The 20,786-nt window shown below is 42.5% G+C and overlaps 1 protein-coding gene across 4 annotated transcripts in view; it reads left to right on the top strand.

Annotated features, from left to right (window-relative positions):
- PPP6R3 (protein phosphatase 6 regulatory subunit 3) overlaps nt 1-20,786 on the top strand; it is a 101,694-nt gene that overhangs the window by 16,871 nt on the left and 64,037 nt on the right. For all 4 annotated transcript variants that reach the window (XM_056801185.1, XM_056801184.1, XM_056801183.1 and 1 more), the window contains exon 4: nt 15,122-15,267. The gene's annotated coding sequence lies outside the window, so the exon portion shown is untranslated. The remainder of the gene's footprint in view (nt 1-15,121; nt 15,268-20,786) is intronic.

Here is a 20,786-nt window from a genome sequence, read left to right as displayed (position 1 = left end):
CCGAACTCCCCTTACTTAGAGAATGGAGAGAGTTAGAGTCTGGAGACCATGGACAGAGCCTGGAGACATTCATTTTAGGGGTAAGGAATAGCCAATTGTCTAGGAAAGGGCAAAAGGAACAGTAGAACTGTAGAGGCAGAGCCAGGAAGGAGGAAAAGATCCAAGAGGAAGAAGTGACAGTGAATCAAGAGGAGAGCAAGGATGATGGGGACAGAGACAGAAGGCAAGCTGTTTGTCATTTATACATGTGAAGTGATGTAAAACATTTCCATATTAGTCATATTGCAAAAAAAGGAAAAAGTCTGCTCCAATCAGTACTCAATACATCAGCTCTTTCTAGGGAGGTGGGTTGCATTTTTCATCTAGTAGTTGCGTCATTCCTAGACCAGTCATCATAAAATCTTGCTGTTACTATATGCAATGTGCCTCTGGTTCTACATACTTTACTTTGTCATCAGTTCATAGAAGTTTTCCCAGGTTTTTCTGAAACCGCTTTGCTCTTCATTTGCTTCAGTATAATATAATGTTTCCTGTCATAGTCATTTACCACGACTTGTTCAGCTCTTCCGCCATTGATGGACTTTCCTTTAATTTCCAGTTCTTTGCCACCATGAAAAGAGCTGCTATAAATATTTTCATACATATGGGTCCTTTCCTCCTTCCGATCTCTTTGGGATTCAGACCTAGTAATGGTTTTGCTGGGTCAAGGTATTAGGCACAGTTTTGTAGCCCTTTGGGCACAGTTCCAAATTGTTCTCCAGGCTGACAGAGCTGGTCCAGTTCATGACCAGCCATTCATCAGTACCTCTGTCCCCTCTAGCATTTCTTTTTCCTTTTTTTTCCCCCATGTTAGCCAATTGTTAAACTTTGTGTTGAGGGGAAGGTTTAAAACAAAGTTTTCAAACATTGAACTATTTTGTTGTGATAGGACACTTCACAGAAAATTCCCAAACATCTCTTAAAAACACTTTCTCTCAAATCTGCTTTTTTGGGTGAATGTTTCCTTTAGCTCTTAGAATCTTTTGTTTGCTCTCTTGCTCTGCTCAGTGTCACTGCCTCCTCTTCTCCTTTGCCCTTTTCTTGTGTTCTTCTGACAGGCACTGTTGTCTATTTTGTTTCTGTCTTTGGATCCTCATTACCTTACTCAGGGCTCTGCAGTGCAGTAAGTGCTTATGTCTTTTGAACCCTTTCTTTGATTTGGTCAGTCTGATACTAATTTGGTCAGTGGTAACCTTTGGAGAGCTGGATCAGATCATTGCTTAGGCTCATAAATTAGATTGCAAAGGGTTGGAAGTTAGCATAGCTTACTGTTTTTTAGGAATCTGGCTATTTGACTATAAAAGAAAACTTTGATTAGTCATGGGGTTAAAGGTTGTATGAATAGAGAGATAGTCAGGATGAGGCAGAGAATTGGCTCATGGGCATAAATGGAGGGCTTGATGTTGGAATTGGAATGAAACTTAGAGAATGAGACTACACCGTTCATTTTACAGATTATGAAACTGAGAACTAGTTAGGTTTAAGTGATTTGCCCAAAATCACATGGTAAATTGAAGAGGCAAGATGTAAACTTGACTCCTTTGACTTCAGAAGTAGACTGGGCATGTGCTAACAGACATTTCTCTTCCATTTCCCTGCCTCTGGTTTTGGGTTGGTAAGCCTTTGTTAAGATTAAAGGCACTCAAAACTCCTCCCACATATGGAGACGCACAAACAGGAAAAGGGGATCGTGGGAAATATAGTCTCTAGGGTTCAAGATTCTAAATCAACACACCTTACTGGATAATCAGACTCAATCTGATTCCTTGGTGCATATTGTCTAGAGTCAATGTTCTTTTCCCTGTTGACATAGGCCACCAGTTTACAGCAGGAAGACCCTCTGTAAATTTGAACTGGTCAACCAAATGGCCAAGATAGGGGGAGAAGCAAGGGAACCCAGAACTAGCAGTAGAGCAGGATAGAGTGGGGCTGGAGGTTCAGGTGAGGCCCAGAGGCAGGACCAGAGTGAGTATGGGAAAGAATTCTCAAAGGACCACAGAGTCAGTCAGCAGTGATGGGCATGGTGAGATCTGCAGATGAGGTGATGCTTAGAGATCCTTTGCTTATTAATTCTGTAATTCAATTTTGCCCTATCATGGTTTTTTTAAACCTTAAAAAAGATGTTTTGGGTTTTTTTTGAGTTTTTCCCTTCCACCAACCCTTTTCCCACTGGTTGAGAAGGCAGGCAATATAATGCCCATATACACTTACCGAGGTGATAGGATTTATTTAAGAAAAAGACAAACAAAAGCTGACTCTGCATCCTTTGTTTTTTTCAGCTTAGTCCACAGTGACCCTATAGTCTTTCTTTATTCAGAGATTCCCAATTACATGTAATAACAATTTTCAGCATATATTTTCCAACATTATAGGATCCTAATTGTCTCCCTCCCCTTTCCCCCCCTGGAGAGGGTAAACAATTTGATCTGAGTTATAAATGTATTGTGAAGCCAAACATACCTCATAGCCTTAAGGGTGTTGAAGGTGATAGGGAGGGACTATCCTGCCCAAAGGAATTCTGTGGGGGACATTTAGGAAGTGGCCTGTTCTAAGGGAGAGAGGGGAGCAGTATAGGTATCTCAGTGGATTGAGAGCCAGGCCTGTAGTGTGGAAGTCCTGTGTTCCAATGTGACCTCAGATACTTCTAGCTGGGTGGTCCTGGGCAATTGTCTTTACCCCCATTGCCTAGCTCATACTGCTTTTTTGCCTTGGAACCAACATGTAGTATTGCTTCGAAGACAGAAGGTAAGAGTTTTAAAAAAATGTATTATGCCAAATGGTTGTGGTGGTGGGGATGTCTCCAAATGCTCCATCCGAAGAACTTCATCTTTGTCACAGTTAATTGAACTGGCATTCCTTCTGCCCAGCAGCAAGCATATATCAAGCCCTTGTTGTTTCCCAGAATAGATGGTGAGACTCACCTTGAGAGCAGGGCTTCTCTGGGGCCTTTCCACAGTCCCTGGTACATACAAGGGGCTTCATAAAGTTTGGCTGACTGCTTGTCTCTGGACTCTTGTGAACCCTTTCCATTACTCTCCCCAGCTGTGCTTCTCCTCCATTGTCACCCTCCCTATCCCTTACTTATCTTCTGCCAGTAGCACATAGGCTTCCTGAGGGCAGGGTCTCTTTGAGTCCTCCTCACTGAACACACTGTGTGATTCATGCTCAGGAGCCATAGTGGTTGTTACTGCCCACAGACGTGTGAAGATGGAGAATGTTATATTGAAAAAATAATTAATTTGGGGTTCAACTCTTGGTTCAAACTTCTGGGCTTATGTTGGGCAATTTGCTTCAACTGACTCTGGCCCTCAGTTTCCCTGTCTTTAAAATGAGTTTCTGCTTGAATGATGTTAGACTCCTTCCTACTCTCAGCCCATAATACTTTCCTAATCTGTCTGTCCTCTCAGTGCAGTTAGGTCACTCTTCCGTGGCCCAGGGAATCGGACTTTTGTCTTTACTTTAACTGTTCTCTCTGAGATCCCCACTTTACTCATGGCAGTCTAGTGGAGAGTCTTCAGAGCCAGATGGACTTGGAATCGGCCCACACCTGACCCACGTTGACCAGGTGGTACTGGGCAAGTCACTTCATTGAGCTCCAGGCCACAGGTAGCAAAATTGAGGCCAGAAGAGACTTGGGCAGTGTTTGCCCCAACAACTGAATGTTAATTTGTGGGATCTGTATGTCAGTATTTGGCAGCCGGTATCAGTTTCTGTTGAGTTTGACACCTTTCCTCTAGGCAACTCTCTCATTGTAAAGAAAGTGCCAGCTTCCGTTGGTAAAGGACCTTCTTCCCTGGGAGCTACTTTCTTTGTAAAAAAAATTCTTACTTTCTGTCTTAGGAGCAATACTAAGTATCACTTCCAATGCAGAAGAGCAAGAAGAACTAGGCATTTGAGATTAAGTGACTTGCCCACAGAGTAACATAGCTAGGGTAGTATCTGAGGACAGATTTGAACCCAGGGCCTCCCAACTCTAGGCCTGGTGCTCTATCACTGAACTACCTAGCTGCCTTTACCTCTTTTCTTGATGATTCCTTATGGGAGGGAGCTCAGTGAGAATTAACTGTTGAGGTTAATTCACTTTGAAAGCAAATGAGCTCTTGGGCTTCATCGAGAAATGCAGATTTTGGAGGCCTGGGAGTGTGCCAGGCCAGTCAAATGGCCACCAGCATACCCCAGTTGGCCCAGAGCCATGGGAAAAGCAGTCCCATCGTGGAAGAAGAGACCTGCCATTCTCAGCACCAACCACAGCAGATAAGCAGGAGCAGGAGCAGGAGCTGGGAGGCCTGCTGTCTTGTACCACTCAAGGCACTGACCAGGTTCAGTCCTAGGCATTGTCTTGGAGGAGAAGTGGTTGGAGATGTTCAGGAGAGGCTGACAGGAATGGTGAAGGGCTTTCATCCTGCCATGTTGAGGGCCTGGGAATGAAGAGAAGACTTGAAAGAGTTTGTGATTTTACAAGCTCTAGGGAGCAGAGCCCGTGTAGCTCATAGAGTGGAGGAGTGGTATAGTTAGTCTTGAGTTTTAGGAAGCCCTTTTGGCAGCTCCTCTAGAGCTCTCTCAATTTGGAGGATAGAGCAGAATGGAGAGGGACCAGACCGAAGCAATAAAAGACAAAAAGCATTTCTTTTGAAGAGATTGCCCTGTTCAGAGCCCTGAGACCTGGGGATACAAAGAGGTAGGAGGGAGAACCTGCGGGGACATTTGTCAGAGCTTCTCCCTGGTTGCTTCCCTGGATGCTGGCTACATGGGCTAACCTGGATGCAGGATGGGTGAGGGGGTGGGTGTTTTATCCTGGCACCCTGGGTGTTCCTGCTCATCTGCTGTGGTTGGTGCTGAGAATGGCAGGTCTCTTCTTCCACGATGGGACTGCTTTTCCCATGGCTCTGGGCCAGATGGGTTATGCTGGTGGCCATTCGACTGGCCTGGTTGCTACCTCGTTTCTCTCATAGTACTTTGCTATTTCAGTGGAGGTGACTTGCCTGCCCCTTCTTTCTGGGGTTACTTCCCTGCATGACTGCAGGGAGTAGACTGGAAGCGGGGTTGAGTCTGCTCTTCCTGTGGTTCTGCTGGTGATTACTGGGCAATGATGAGGGCCTGGACAAAGGTGATCATTGTAAGATAGGTCAGGGGTGGATCTTGGCGTCTGCAAGAACCTTGTGGAGATAGAAGGGACAAGCTTGGAGTGCTGGTTAGGAAGGGGGATGGAAAACTGGGAAAAGTCCATCCAGACAAACAGGTAATGCTGTTTTTAGGATTAATTGGTATCTGCTGTGTGTGCATGTAAGTAGTTTGTTGGAGGGGAGAGTACAGAAGAAGGAAACGTGTGCCAAGCTTTGTGGGGGTGACCACCATGCTCTGGGCTGAGAACCTACCATCTCCTGCCTGGTGCTCAGGGAAGAATCAAGGACTTGGACAGACTTGGACAAATGTACTACATTTTTATCTTTTTCCCATATGTTGTCCCTTTAGGAGTCACTTAATTGAATTCTACTATCCTGACTGTGTTTTAGAATCCTCCAACTGACTGGGAAAGTACTTGGGATATTCTCTAGCTTCAAGAACTGAAGGCAGAACTTTAATTACTGTAGTTTGTCCTCAACATAGGCATAGCTTTTATATCAATCCTGGAACCAATTTCAAGGGGCTTTTTGAATTGTTGACAAATCAAGCCTCGTTCTCAATGAAATACTAGGTGTTCAGGCCTCCTGGGGCCCTGCCTGGAAGGTGCCATTACCTTTCTGCTTTTTTCTGTGAGGAAGAGAGGGCTGGTGGTGCCAACAGGGTTGTGCCCTTGTCATTACTGTGACCTAAGTGCTAGCTACATCTGTGCTTGTGGCCCCAGAAGCCACAAATTTATTTAATCTTACAGGGACGTAACCATTTCCTCCAGCATTTCTTGAGTCAACAAGCGTTTAATTAAGCATCCTACCATGTGTTTGGTGCCAGGTTGGGAATACTAATGTAAACAGTCCTTACCCTTAAGCTTATTATATTCTAATGGAGCCTGACCACACATAAAAGGAAGATCTCTTTTCATGACTTTTAGAAAATATTGGCCCCACTTGTCTCTATTTCCTTATTTCTCCATTTATTTTTTTCTTGTAATCTGGCATCCCAAACCATCTTTGGCCTTAGATAGTTCTTTATAAGGTTACCAATGATCCTGTAATTGCTAAATATAGCGGTCTTTTTATATCTATCTAAGTCATGTATCTATTTGGAACTTATTGTGGTATATGGTGTGATATGTTCATCTAAAATTAATTTTTACCAGATCATCTTCCAGTTTTTCCAACATTTTTTTGTTGAATATTGAGTCTTTGCCTTAGTAAGAAGGATCTTCTGATGTTTGCTTCTGCATCTCTTCCTAATATGTTCCACTGATGAATTTTTCTGTTTTTTAACTAGAACAAGATAATTATTGTTCTGTAACATATTTTGAAATATGTTACTACCCTTTCCTTCATACCTTTTCATTGTCCTTGAGATCTTGAGATTTTGATCTTTTAGATGAATTCTATTATTTTTCTAGCACTGTGATTTGATTCTTTGGGTGATTAGCATGTCACAGTAAATTAATTTAGATAATGTAATTTTTATTATGTTGGTACAGCCAAACTGTATACACTTAATTCTTTAATTTCTTTATGTCTCTATTTCTCTAAAGAGTATTTTGTAGTTGTCTTCATATATTTCCATGTGTATGTCTCAGCAGGTGACCTCTAAAATATTTTATATATTCTTTAGCTACTTTGAATGTAATTTTTCTATCTCTTCCTGCTGGGTTTTGTTGATAATATAATGAAACTTAGTCTGGCCTTTAAAGCTTACTCATATGACTCCTAGCTACCTTTCCAGTCTTGTTTACTGTAGCTCTCCTTCACATACTCTTGATTGCTTTCAGACTAGTTTGCTGGTTAGTCCCTAAAAGGGGATCTCTCCCAGACAATTCCTCCAGCTCTTGGGAGCCCTTCAGCAAACTTTGGACATAAGACTTGACTGACTGACCTCTCATTTATCACTTCTTCCATTTTGAAATTATTTCTGTTGCTTTTTATCTACTTTAATTAGCTGTTAGTCCACATGGTCTCTTGCCAGTAGAATGTCAAGGAAGCTCTGTGATGGGGAAATGGACAGTTTTCATTTTTATGATCATAGTAGTACCTCCCTTCCAAGATTGTAGTGAGGACCAAATGAGAGAATCATTGGAAAGTGCTTGTATATAGCAGTGCTACACAAACATTAGGTATTATTATTATTATTATTATTGCTGCTGGTGCTAATGTTATTATATTCATTGTCATGATGTTTGTAGCCCCAGCACCTAGCAGAGTGCCTCCCTTGTACATAAAGTAGGCTCTTCACATTGTTTGTGGAATTGTTAGCTTGGATTCATGATTTTAGAGCTGGCCAGTACCATAGAGATAATGAAATTTAGCTTCATCCTGTATAGAAACCAGGAGTAAAGAGGTTAATTACACAAGTGTGAATTGTACTTGGTGCTTAACCAGATAGTATTGTGCTCCATAGACCTCTAGAAAGCAGGACTTTGAGCCCCTGAAATTTATGTTGTCCAGTGCATGTAATGGAGTGGCCTAGAGAGTAGACCACAATCAAAAGCCAACAATTGAAGAGAATGTTTTATTGAAAACTGGGAAAAGTAGTACCCTGAAGGTATTCTTGCTCAGATATTTTCCATGCAAGTTTTAGCTCAAAGGACTTGTAGAAGTCTTCCTGCTATTATAGATGATTTCTGTTTTGCTAATAATAAGAAAGCCCATCCAAACAAAGATACTGTTGGTGATCCATGTGCCTCATCTTCAAAGTTATGTCTGCTGCCCCATGTTACTTTGTTATTTGGATGTTCCTGTTACTGGACTTTGTCCTTCAGGGTTCTATAATTTCAAGTGGCTGACACAGTAAGCCCCAGTGTTGTTGTTCTGCTCTCTCTGGTAAAGAGCATCCTGTAGTTTGTGGACGCAGTGCATGTTGGTTCCCTGAAATCCTCCCCAAGAGCCATTTCTAGATGGTGATTTCCTGATCAGTGGCTTGGCTGTGTTAATATCTTCAGTGGGATTGACTTCATGCCTGGCTGCTGCAGTTTTTGAGGGTCCATTAAGTTGCATAGTCAGACAGTGATGTAATCCAATTAGGTGCCTCTATTTTGGCCTAAGGTATAGCCTTGCTAATTTTCTCAAGGTGCTTCATGGAATTAATAGTAGAGATTCAGTACTTGGAGCAGTCACAGACTTTTGGAGTTTTTACTATAGTTTTCTAAGTTTCTTTCAAGTGATAGTCTTGCCACAACTTGTGTTGAAATGTCCATAATGATCAGTTTTCCACTTAGCCAAAAGGTTATTGATTGTTGACTTCGGTGGGAAATACCCCTGTTTACAGAGAACCTGATTAGGCAGCTTAACTCAGATCATCTTGTGAATGTTTTCTAATACAGTCAGAACACTTAGCTCTGTCCTGACTTGAAGGGGCTTGGAATAATGAGGTCATCATTGAACTTTCTCTTAGGCCCCAGGATTCTAAGTTCTTGAAGATCTGCAGGCGTTTTATGTATGTGATCTCATTTGTTCCTTCCAGTTCTATAAGTGAGATATTAGAAGTATTATCTCAATTTTTCTGATAAGGAAATTGAAGATTAGATTATTTGACTAGTCCAGGTTCAGACAGCTAGTAATTTGTTGGAGACTGACACTTCAGTTCAGCAGTTTGGGAGAAAAGGCTAACCTTTGTTTTACTAACTTAGTGTGGACTGCTGCTTCTTCCTGGACCCCAGGCTGATAAGTAGCCATTCTGGGGACCTCCATATCCTTGGCTGGAAATCAAAGTTGTTATCTTCCCTGCCACTTGAATGTCTCTGTTTAGGGAGTATAGGAGAGGAGACAATGACCATCCTAGAACTTCTTCAGCTCTAGGACATTTAGAGCTGGGAAATCCCTTGGAGAGCATCTTATGCAACTTTCTCATTTTATAGGTAAGGAGAGGGTAATCAAGGCAAAATTGGAATTCTGCTCCTCTGAGACAGGTCAACAGGTCAACACCATGTAATTTCTCTGCACTTGGTTTCTAACCACTAGTGTCAGTGGATAAAGTCCCAAAATCTGACCAGTTTTAGCTTTCTTGCCATCAGGACTTGAAAGAAGTTAGTGTGTGTGTGTGGGGGGGAATGTAGTTGATTAGAGTATACATCTTCATTTGAGTGTGGCTGCCATTGGGGAATTTTATTCCTTGTCTCTTTGTTCCCCACAATAACCTTTTAGGAACCTTTTTTGTTCTTCTCAAATTAGTAATTGTACTTCCATGTCCTAACCCTCCTAAGAGATGATGTCACTTCTTGTCCCCCCTTGAGTAGACCATAAGCTCTTAAACTTATTAGCTCAAGGCAGAGGTTCTCCCTTCAGTTTAGAGATGAGAAAACTGAGTCTAAACTGGTAAAGTCATTTCCCCAAAAGTTGTAGACTGCAAAAAAGAGAGTACGAATTCCAACATTGAACTCCCTTTTTCATGTTTGCAGATATCTCTGTATCATCTTCGTTTTCTCTTCTTTTTTTCTGAGAGTAGAAGAGGTATCCCTATTTTTAAATATTCAGTGACTGCTGTTTCTCCCAAGGATTAGTGTTCCTTCAACTAGTGTAAATCACCTCCCATCCAAACCTTTCAAGGTCATGAAGACTTTCTGAGTTTTGAATATTTTGTGTCTTCTTTGACTTTGCTTGCCTGCCTCTTCTCCAATCATCTCTGTATGTCTTCGATGATGGGTTGTGTTTTTTTCCTCTCACTCTTCTATACTGATCAGTATTAATAATGAGCTGTCATATAATTATATCCATAGAAACCATCTTCGTCCCTCCTTTTGTGTTAGCTACATTCATGAGTCCTGAATTCAAACCATGTTACCTTTTTAAAAGATTGAAATTTTGATTTCATTGAGTGTGATAGAACTCTCCCAGAGAAAACATGAAACAGAGTGGCACAGGGTCTTGCTCTTAAGGAGTTGACTGGAGCACAGGGAGTTTAAAGGATTTGCTGGGGTCACACAACCAGTAGATGTCCAAGGCAGGACTTTAACCTAGCCTTTTATCCACCATAAACATGACCTCTCTCATTTTCTTTCTTGTTATCCTGTTGTTGAAATTAATATTGTCTTCATAAACCTCCTAAAATAGCACTTGAAGAAACCTTCTTGGTGCTGGAAGGACTTGCTATAATGTGTAATGGATTATATTGCGTGTGTCCTTTTTGATACTGTGTTGGTTGAAACTTTTTTGCTGAATCTGTTGGATTGATTTTTTTTTTAATGATCTGCTTTGTCAACTGGGAACATTTTGGGGTCTCTGAAAGATCTATGTTGTTTCCTTATTATACCCCAGCCCACTCTCTTCCTCATGTTTGATTTTGTGCCTATATTGTGGTCCACTTAGGGCATCAGAACAGGACCTCTTGCGCCCTCTTTTCCTTGGGGAGTGACTGGAAAAGAAGCTCCTCAGTGGTTTTTTCTTGAAGTTGAGGAGAGTGACAGCTTGGGAGAATTGGAGAGAGGGAGGCTGAGCTTGGAGAGTTGGACAGCCCAAAGGCTCCCAGAAGTTTCAGGGCTGATGAATGAAAATGTATTGTGACTGGATGCTTTAACCTCACGGAGTTGTTGGGAGGACCAAATAAAATCATGTACATCTAATGCTTGGCAAACTTTCAAGTACTGTATAAATAAGTGGCAGCTAAAAGAGAAAAAAAAACTTAATCATACTCACTTAGGACAAGAACTATTAAGAAAATCAGACCCCCAAAAACAATTGTTTCAAACAACCATTGAACTCGACATGTAGTTTTCCTGAGAACAGAAGGGTTGGAATTTCCCTAAGAGGATTGGTTAAGAAGTGTTCTGCTTTATTTTTTAAAACATATGGCTTGCTAACTTTCTAGTTTGCTCTTCACAGAGATAGTGATGACATTTGCTTCCTAAGTCTCAATGAGGTTTATTGATTCAGACTCAAAGGGAGTGGAGGGGCCCCGCTCCTTGATCCCACCTCCCAGTGATCAGCATCCAGCCTTTGGAGATTAGACTAGAAAAGCTCATTGCCTCCAGAAATGGCCCATCCTGTTTTGAAATGACTCCACAGAATAATGGCAGAATAAAGATGGGAAAGTTAGATGACTTTAAGAACTTAGAGCTGCCCTGAGATTTTTGGAATGCTAAGTATAATGCTTTGAAGTTGGAAAAGTACTTTACAAGCAGCCTTTCTTTGAAGTTCAATAAGGAGAGTCCCTCACTAGGCTCTGGCATATCAAATCAGAAGGGTCCTAAACTGAAAACTGCCTGTGTCTACCCCACTGAGCTGGAGACCAGAGAGAGAGGAGCTGCTCTTTAGGAGGAAACAGAGGACTGGGAAGTCTCAAGAGGTTCTCAAAAAACCAGGATAGAAGAAGGGGCCAGTGATAAAACCCTTGGCTCAGGTTCTGTACCCAAATGTTCCATTTCTGGGTAACTAAGCAATCAATGAATGAATGATTTATGAAGCATTTGCCATGTGCCAGGCACCATCCTGGGCATTGGAGCTATGTCTCCATTCTCAGTGAGTAGCTTCCATGTTAAAGAGAGAAGTTCATAATGTAGAGAATGAAAAAGAAGAAATATAGACACAATAATTCCGTGTAAGATAGTTTAGGAAGAAGGGCGCAAGCAGTTGGTGGGATCATCTTCATGCAAAAGATGCTTGAGCTGTTTTTTAAAGAAAGAGAAGGACCCTATGATTTGGGAGTAAGGACAAATAACATTCCAGTCCTGGAGGATGGCCAGAACAGAGTTATGGGATCTTGTGTGTGAAGAACAGAGAGAAGTTGAGTTTTATTGAATCAGAAAGTAAGGAAAGAGTCAGGAAAGGTAGGCCAAGGCCAGGTTATTTGGAGTTTTAAAAGCCAAACCCAAAAGTTGGTGTTTTATCCTAGAGGCAAGAGAAAGCCACCAGTGAAAGCTGATGTTCTGGACTTGATATCTGATCAATCAGGAGGAGTCTCTCACTGAGTGGATCCTAAAGAAATCATAGGGGTGGGCAGAGGTGCCGGTGTGTTCAGCCACTTGATTCAGAATTGTGATAGAGAAGCTGAGGTGGTCGAGGGAAGCAAGGCCCATGTTGTCAGGCTTGTGGATTTCTTTGGAGTAGATTTCAGAGGATTCATGGAAAGGATCGGGAAGAAGTTAGCCCAGGAAGACTTGAACCCTTCCAAGAAAGATGGTCTGAAGTCACAAAAAGAAAGTTTTCATGATGAGGAAAAATAGAGACCAGACCTGGGAACTTGACAAGCTACTCTGCTTTGTGCAATTTTATGTTCTTTTAAAAAATATATCAACTTCATTTCTGAATCTAGCCTTTCTCTTTTAGCTTATAATTGTTATTATTATTATATCCCTACTAGCTTATATTGAAAGAAACAGTGAGTGAGAGAGGGAGCAGGACAAAGTAGATAGGTAAAGAACATTTGGATTCAAATCCCTCCTACAATATTTACTGAATAATCCTGGGAAACTCACCAAGCCTCTCTAGTCTTCAAATTCCTTTTCTTTAAATGGAAGAGAATAGGAAGGAAGGAAGGAAGGAAGGAAGGAAGGAAGGAAGGAAGGAAGGAAGGAAGGAAGGAAGGAAGGAAGGAAGGAAGGAAGGAGGAAGGGAGGGAGGGAGGGAGGGAGGGAGGGAAGATAGGAGGGAAGGGAGGGAGGGAGGGAGGGAGGGAAGATAGGAGGGAAGGAAAATAGGAGGGAAGGAGGGGGGGGACAAGCATTTATTAAGTGCCTGTTTTGTGCCAGGTTCCTCATAACCTGGGAGGTAGGCACTGTTATCATCTCCCCATTTTACAGTTGAGGAAATAGAGGCAGACAAAGGTTAAGTGACTTGTCTAGAATCTCACAGCTAATGATGATCTGAGGCTGGGTCTGAGCTTAGGTCTTCTTGACTTTCAGGACCTTTTTATCACTTTGCCACCACTTAGTAAGGTGATTTTGAGAGGTGAGGTCAAGAAAAGAAGTAAGACTATTGGAAGCAGGTTGTTGCAGCCTTCCTGATGGACAGTCTATCGATCAATATGCATTTGTTAAGGGCCTGCTTTGTGCCGTTCACTGTATTTTTTTAGTGATGTCATTGCTATAGCTCAGCTCTTCAGAATTTTAGGTTATACTAAACTATTTACTTATAAAAATGTAAAAGACAATTTCTGCAGATGTGTAAAAATGCTTACCACAGTCTCTTAAGGGTGTTGGGTGACTTACGAAATTTAGTCTCCTTTCCCTGTCATGCTAACTTCTGGTGGTGACCCACAGGGTCCTCTGTCCTGTCTTCACTGCTTCACATGATCAGTTTCCATCTCTGTGCTGATGCTTCTCAAAACCACCCATCTAGCTCCAACCTCTCCCTTTGACCTTCAGTATCCAGCTACCTATTGGACATCTTGCAATGGATATTTAGTAGTCCTGACCTGGGCCAAGCTAGGGCTTCTGGGTAAACTAGGGAAGGTGGGATTAAGGTGAGGCTTTAGTAACTAATTTAAACATGGTGTTTTTTCCAGTTTCCAATATTTATGCCATAGTAAAATATTGACATTAAAAGAAAAAAGTCAGACTTGGAACCTAAGGATTCAACCCTGAACCGCCACCTCCCAAGTCCAGTTTGTTGTCTAGGCCTATTGGTTTCACCATGATAGCATCTCTTAAATATGCTCCTTTTCTTCTCTGACACTGCCACCTTCTGGTGCAGACCCTCATCATCTTATACCTGCACTACTGCAGTGGGTATCTTCCATTCTTGAAGGCTGTCCCTGCTCATCTATCCCTCCAGGCCTCCCTGACTTCTTTCAAGTCTCAGCTCTAAAATTCCTGCTTCTACAGGAAGCCTTTCCTGATTCCCCTTTATGCTTTTGTCTTCTTTTTTTAGTTCCAATTTATCCTGTACATAACCAGTTTGTACAGAGTTGTTTGCATGATGTTTTCCTCATTAGATTTGGGGACTCCTTGAGGGCAGGGACTTTCTTTGGGTCTCTAGTGATTAGCGTGGTGTCTAGCACATAGGAGGCACTTAATCAATGTTTATAGTGATTGAATTTATATAAGTTAAATAAATTGCTTTTTTTTTTTTAACCCTTACCTTCAGTCTTGGAATCAATACTGTGTATTGGCTCCAAGGCAGAAGAGTGGTAAGGGCTAGGCAATGGGGGTCAAGTGACTTGCCCAGGGTCACACAGCTAGGGAGTGTCTGAGACCAGATTTGAACCTAGGACCTACTGTCTCTGGGCCTGGCTCTCAATCAACTGAGCCACCCAGCTGCCCCCTTGACTATTGCTTTTGAACAGGACAGTTAGGTGGCATGGAAGATAGAGCACTTGACCTAGAGCCAAGAAGGCTTATCTTCCCGAGTTCAAATATGGCCTCAGACACTTATTAGCTATGTGACTCCTGGGCAAGTCACTTCACCCTCTTCCCCTCCATTTCCTCATCTGTAAAATGAATTGGAGAAGGAAATGACAAGCCATTTTGATATCTTTGTCAAGAAAACCTCAAATGGGGTCACAAAGAGTCAGACATGACTAAGTAATATTGCTTTTATCACCTTAATATCAATTTCTCAGTTCTGTGAAAGTTCTAAATTTTACAGCTATAATATTTTATGCAGCTCCAGTAACTTTGGAGCAATTAGAAACAGGTTTTTTTTTTTTAGGTTTGGAGATTTTGATATGTTGGACTATAACATGAAACTCACTGATGTTTTTTGTGAATTTTGATACTAGCTTTAAAAATTTTTTTAGACTTTACATCAGGGACTAGTTTTTTTTTTTAACCACCCTTAGCCTGTAGCTCATTTCTATTTTATTGTTTAAATGAAAGATGAACTATGCCTTTTTCCCCCTCATTTACATATTTAGTAAAATAAAATATTCAGCTGAAATTGGCTAAGGTACAGGATGATAAGGTATAATATTTCTTAGTATTCCTGATGCAGAAGACTTTGACTTAATTTTGTTTTCTGGCAATGATCCTAAGACAAAATAACTGGACATATTAGAATTGTCCCTTTTTTTCTTATAGTTGAACCCTGTGTCCCTGTGTCTTCGCCCCTGCTAATCTGCTAATGCAGTAAACTGGAAGATTGCTGTTCCCAGGATTACCTGTAATGGGCAAGGAGCCACAGAGAAGAAAATTTTTCTTTTAATTTTTAATCTTTGGTTTGAAAGGTAAGGCCTTTTATTATCAGTTCCTTTATCTATTTTCTAGCTCTGGTTGGGGTGGGGGTGGTTAGAAGTCCTGAGATCCTGGGATCTTTCTGGCTACCAGAGGACACAGGAAATGAAGGGGAAACTTGCCTTTAATTATGCTTATTCTTCCCTCCAGAATCCCTTTTCACTATTCAGGTTGAGGACCAGAGCTACCCGCACCAGTACACTGGCCTCTGGGACATAGGCCAGGTCAGGGAGAACCAGAGAACTTGGCTTGTTAGCTCCTTGTCTACAGGACTGTCCTAGAGTCCTAAGTTCTACTTTCTGGACTTGACTTTACTCTCAATTGGTTAATAATTATTTTACTTTGAATAGTTTGCCTGTTTGACCTTGTTTTGGTGATTTTTTTCTTTGCAGACTGGTTAGGTGACATTATTAGGTGTGTCTGTTTTCATTGAAGAATGGAGGAAAACTTCTTGCCTTACTTGCCATGTTAAAGTATAACTCTATGAAGGATTCCATAAAGTCACATCTTCCTCCATCCTCCCCGAATAATGTGTTCCTTCTAGTCACTCAGATTCTAAGCCTCATTCATGACTTCCTGCTCTCCTCTCTGGATCCTGTTAGTCATTAAATCCTGCATAGTCTTCCAGGTAGCACCCTGATTCAGGTCCTAATCACCTTCTACCAGGCCTGTTGCCTCTTGTCTGGGCCCCCCCACCTCCGTCTTGTATGTATGTTGGAGGTGATATTTTTATAAAACAACTCTGTCTTTGACCAGAGCAAAGGAGAGCAGAACTGTCTCTGTCCTTGTCCAGGATACCTCTTCTGATACCGCCTGTTACACTAGCTTTTTCTGATGGCTTGTGTGGAAGGTTGCAGCCCCTTTCAGTCCCCAGCTCTTCCTCCAGCTGAATCACTGTCTTGCTACCCCTTACCCTCTCCAACCTTGGACTTGGGAAGGAAGGCATTTTTTTCCTGCCCTTAATGTGAAGCTTAATGATGACATAGCAGCTGATCAGTGCTTGTGGAAGCCCTGACTTTTTTCTTTGTGTATGATTTGTAACCTAGAGGTCTGGCCTGCTTCCTCATCTTTTTGCTAGCTTTTTTGTCACTTTCACATTTGATGCATGTGCTGTCCTTGTTGCTCTCTGAATCATTGTTAAAAAATGTTTAAGACTCCTGGGGTACTATACTCAAGTCTTTCTGACCTGAAATCAAGCCAAGAATGAGAGCTTTTTGAATCAGTTCATTTTCAAATCTGCCCATTTCTTCACTTGTTTTATTGCCCACCCGTGTCCATTTGTCCATGCCTGGAGCATGCTGTGGACTTTGAGACCTTATGTATTTCCTGATCTGTCAGTCTCCCATTAAAAAAAAAAGGAAATGAGATGAATTGGGTGTAGTTTATTTCCTGAAACCGTGCTCGCTTTTTGTTATCCCGTCCTTACTTCCTTTGCTAGTTCTTTCCTAACTTTCCATAGATAATGCTTCTAGCAAATTGTCAGAAGTGAAAGTTAAGCTCACTGGCTTAGAGCTTGAAGTCTCCTTTCTCTTCTATGCTTTGAAATTTGGCTCATCCCTTACCCTTCTTCAGTTTTGCAACATGTCTCAGCCATTCCATATGCTCCTGGGATGGAGTTCCTGTTGGCTTAAGCTCAATGGAGCATGGTTTCTCAAGGTATCTCTTCTAGCTCTTGAATTTCCAGTTCCTGTTGTCTAGTTTGGTTCTCTTTTGCCTGGAGAGCATTCTCCCTTTGTGCGGGGGAGGGAGGTGAACAGAAGTGGGTAAGAAGGGAACAGTTTGTCTTTCTCCTCTGTTGGGATTATCCGGTTCCTGCACGGGAGGCAGGAAAGGAGATTTCACTAAAGAGGCCCTCAAGGGCCCATGCTTTCAACTACTTGAGCTGACTTTCTTTGTGGCATGGATGTCCTCTGCTGTGCAGAGACCCTTGCAGCATCCAGTCTGGCAACTGTGATTTATTAACTCCAGGCCCCAGAGAGAATTCCCTCTGCCCTTGTTCCCTGCTACTTTGGAAGTTGACCACATTGTACTGATGCTAAACTCAGTTACTCCAGGACTCTTAGGAATCATGCTTATTTCTTTCCCTAGCCACTGCTGCTCAATTGTATTGATTCATAGTAATTTTTGGCAGAGGCAAAAATCTTTCCCCCTTGTTCCTTCCCTTGCCCATGATTTCCAGTTTCCCCCTTCATATCTGCTTCCTTAACAAACTTCTCTTCTTCTATTAGACTTTTTTCATCCTCTAGGGCTATGAGGAATTTGCTGCGCTTTGGACAATGCTGTATTCTTTAGCATTTTCTCTTGGCATTTTCTGCTCCTCACCCCCACCCCCAAGGGGCGTAGACCGGGTCCTTGTTCTTCAATATCTGTCTTAGACATTCTTTGCACTTATTATTGAGAATCTTCTCCTTGGAGGTAACTACATGTGTCTATGTCACCTCTATCATAGGTATCTACTTGCCTCCAGATTACAACTCCTATTTCTTTAGATTTATTCTTCCTTTTTGCCCCTACTCTTGTCCTCATCCTTAGAGTTTTAAATTTCCTTTTTAATGTTCTTGGAAATCCTGGATTCCAAGCTTGTTAACTATTCTGCTCCCATGACCCATTCCAGCTACTTCCAGCTATCCACTGGATATATCCACTATGGATGGCCATACTTTCAATCTCATCATTGGGTCCACTAGGTGGCTCAAAGGATAGAGCCAGGCATAGAGATAGTGGTCCTGGTTTCAAATATGGCCTCAGATACTTCCTAGCTGGGTGGCCCTGGGCAAGTCTCTTAACCCTTATTGCCTAGGCCTTAACGGCTTTTCTTCCTTGGAACCAATACTTAGTATTGATTCTAGGAGGGAAGGTAATTTTTTTTTAATCTCACCATCAACCATAACTGCTACCTCCCTGATTTTAGACACTGAAATTCTGCTCTGTGATCACAAGTTAATAATCCATTAATCTCTCCCTCTCTCATTCCTTAATTTAGGAGTTGGCAGACACATCCCATGAGCTAAGAATGTTCTCACATTTAAAATAAGACTTTATCATTTGTGTATTTTTTTGCCTCAGACTTTCCTTTGTTCTTCCTTAGCCTCCCATTACTTCTGCCTGTTCATTCCCTGGGTTCCTTTCCTGCTTCATTGTCATGGCCACCTGGTTGCTCAGTCCTGCTGTTTTCTACCTTAGATCCTTTTTGTGATCCTTTACCTTCTGACCTTGTTTACCTCTTGCCCCTCTACCACAGCTTGGGTTTCCCCAAATTTCTGGGTCCTTGCTCAGATATAGTCTCCCATCTCTGCTTGATTGTTTCACTGTTAGTTTGCTGTCTAATCTCTATATCCTTCCCTCACTTTCTGTATGGCAGTCATTCTGCTCTCCACCCTCTCTCCCTTGTACCCCAGCAACTGTCCCACAGTTTCCTTTCTTCAGATTGCCTTTACTCTTCACCTCATACTGGACTTGAGACATGAGTTCTTTCTTGTTGCTCCCCCCATAACTCTTCTGCAGTATCCCTGCTAGGCTGTGGTGAATTGATCACTCTTTTCCTTGCCAAGGAGAGCCCATCCCATCTTATCTACTGGAACCTTGGCCCACAACCTGTGTCCCCATCTTGTCATATAAATGTATCTCACCTTCTTCCATACTGTTCCTAAAACCTGTCCCTACCTCACGATCCTACAAATTTTCTCCCTTTGACAACCAAACTCCCAGAAGCTTCCGTTCTGCTGTGTTTTTCTTTTCTACCCTTCCCTTGGCCATTTGTAATCTGGCTTCCTACTCTCCTCAGCTCAAACTTTTCTTCCCAAGGTTATTAGCAGTTTCCCACTGTTAGATCAAATGACCAGTTTTCTCAGGTTTCATTTTACAGTTTGGGAAATGTCAAGTGGCTCCTTGTCCTGGAGTTCTTCTCTTTGGCCTCTGCTTCACTACTCTTGAGATTCCGACAGTTGTTTGTTGACCCCACTACTCCTAAAGCTCTTTTTGCTGGGTCCTCCTCCTCTTCCTCCTCCTTCTCCTCCTTCTCCTCCCAGGCTCCCTGGTGGTCTGAGGGTTGCCGGTATTGGTGAACTGATGGCACACATACCAGAGGAAGCTGCTTTCCCACTCTCCACACCTACCTAAGGACATTTTTCACATGACCTGCTCCTTTGCCCAGCAGTCCAGTGGAAGCGCTTCCTCCCTCCCCTGTCTGGAATAAGGAGCTGGGGCTCTCATGTGGCATGAGGGTTGCAGTTTGGGCACTCAGTTTCTAAAAGGTTTGCCATCACTGTCCTAGGCTTTATCTTGGGTCCTTTTAGCTCTCTGCACTTTTGGGGCTTAGGTCTCTCTGTCATTGTGTATTCAGCTCTTCTCTCTGAATCCTCCTTGAATGTACCTTATGATGGCCATGGCTATTTTCTCCTCCTAAATTTTGAAAGAAGTGCGTATTCCCTGTCACTCCCTGCTATCCCCACTGGAGTTCCCATCTTTCCTATTATACCTGGAATCAAGTATGCAATGGCACTCCCTTGATCAGTTGGTCTCACTTTGAAAAAGGAAGGTGTTTGAGTAGGGCCAAGGGTTAGGACCTGTCCCCACATGACCTCGGCCATCCCAGCCATCTTTTGTCCTTCTGCCAAACTTAGCTGTTTTCTTCAGAGAGGAGTCATGGACTCCTTCTGTTCAGAAGTCTCTCAGCTATTTCCTCTTTCCTAGGGCTCAAATCTCTTGGCTACCCTTCATGCTCTTCTCTCTTCTCCTCATGCAGCTTGCCTGCCCTTTCCCTCCTCCGTGCAGTGACCCGTGAAGTCAGTTCACCTAGTTCTCAGTACCTTGGATGACCAGCTTGTTTTGCCTTCAGCTCTTCGTTTTAGGCCTGTCCTCAACATGTTCCCCTTAAACACAGGAGGCTCCCTGGGCACCACCATGAAAGCCCCACTTGAGAAGCCCAGCTCTGTTCTGTTGCATTTTTATCGATTTTATTCGTTGTTTCCCAGTTCCCTTTTAACCTAGTTGGAGCTATGCTGGGCCCCCTGCCAGTACTCTGGGCACCTCTGTTTATAGGACAAATCCAATTATCCGATTCAGCCTCTGCTGTGCTAATTGTACCCTTTGGTCTTTTTCCTTGCTGAATGATGGTAAGTTCCATGAGGTTAGGGACTGTATTAAAGCTTTGTGTCTCCCTCACCATTTCAAATGGTAAAACATCAGGATGAAACATTGCACTGACTGGTCGATCCGTTGGGCGCTTTTCTTTCAGAAACCCCATGCTGATAGCCTCATCCCTGTCCTCTCCCCTCCTTTCAAACCCTTATTGAAATGCTTCTCAGCCTTCAAACACTCCTATAGACAGGTGTTGCTGTGTAGACCTGGCTGCTGACTTCTTTACCTCCTCAAGAGGGCAAGTTATTTTGCCTTCATGAGAAGAGACTGAGTCTGCAGTACAGAAAATAGCAGCTAAGAGGCATAGGAAGATTTGGCTTCCTGAGGGTCCTTGAGTAACTGAGCCCAGCATCAGTGTGATGTGACCAAATGA

Source organism: Monodelphis domestica, chromosome 6, assembly GCF_027887165.1.
Source record: "Monodelphis domestica isolate mMonDom1 chromosome 6, mMonDom1.pri, whole genome shotgun sequence".
Taxonomy (NCBI): domain Eukaryota; kingdom Metazoa; phylum Chordata; class Mammalia; order Didelphimorphia; family Didelphidae; genus Monodelphis; species Monodelphis domestica.
The sequence above is the reverse complement of the archived record's forward strand: the minus strand, read 5'-3'. Positions and strand labels throughout refer to the sequence as shown.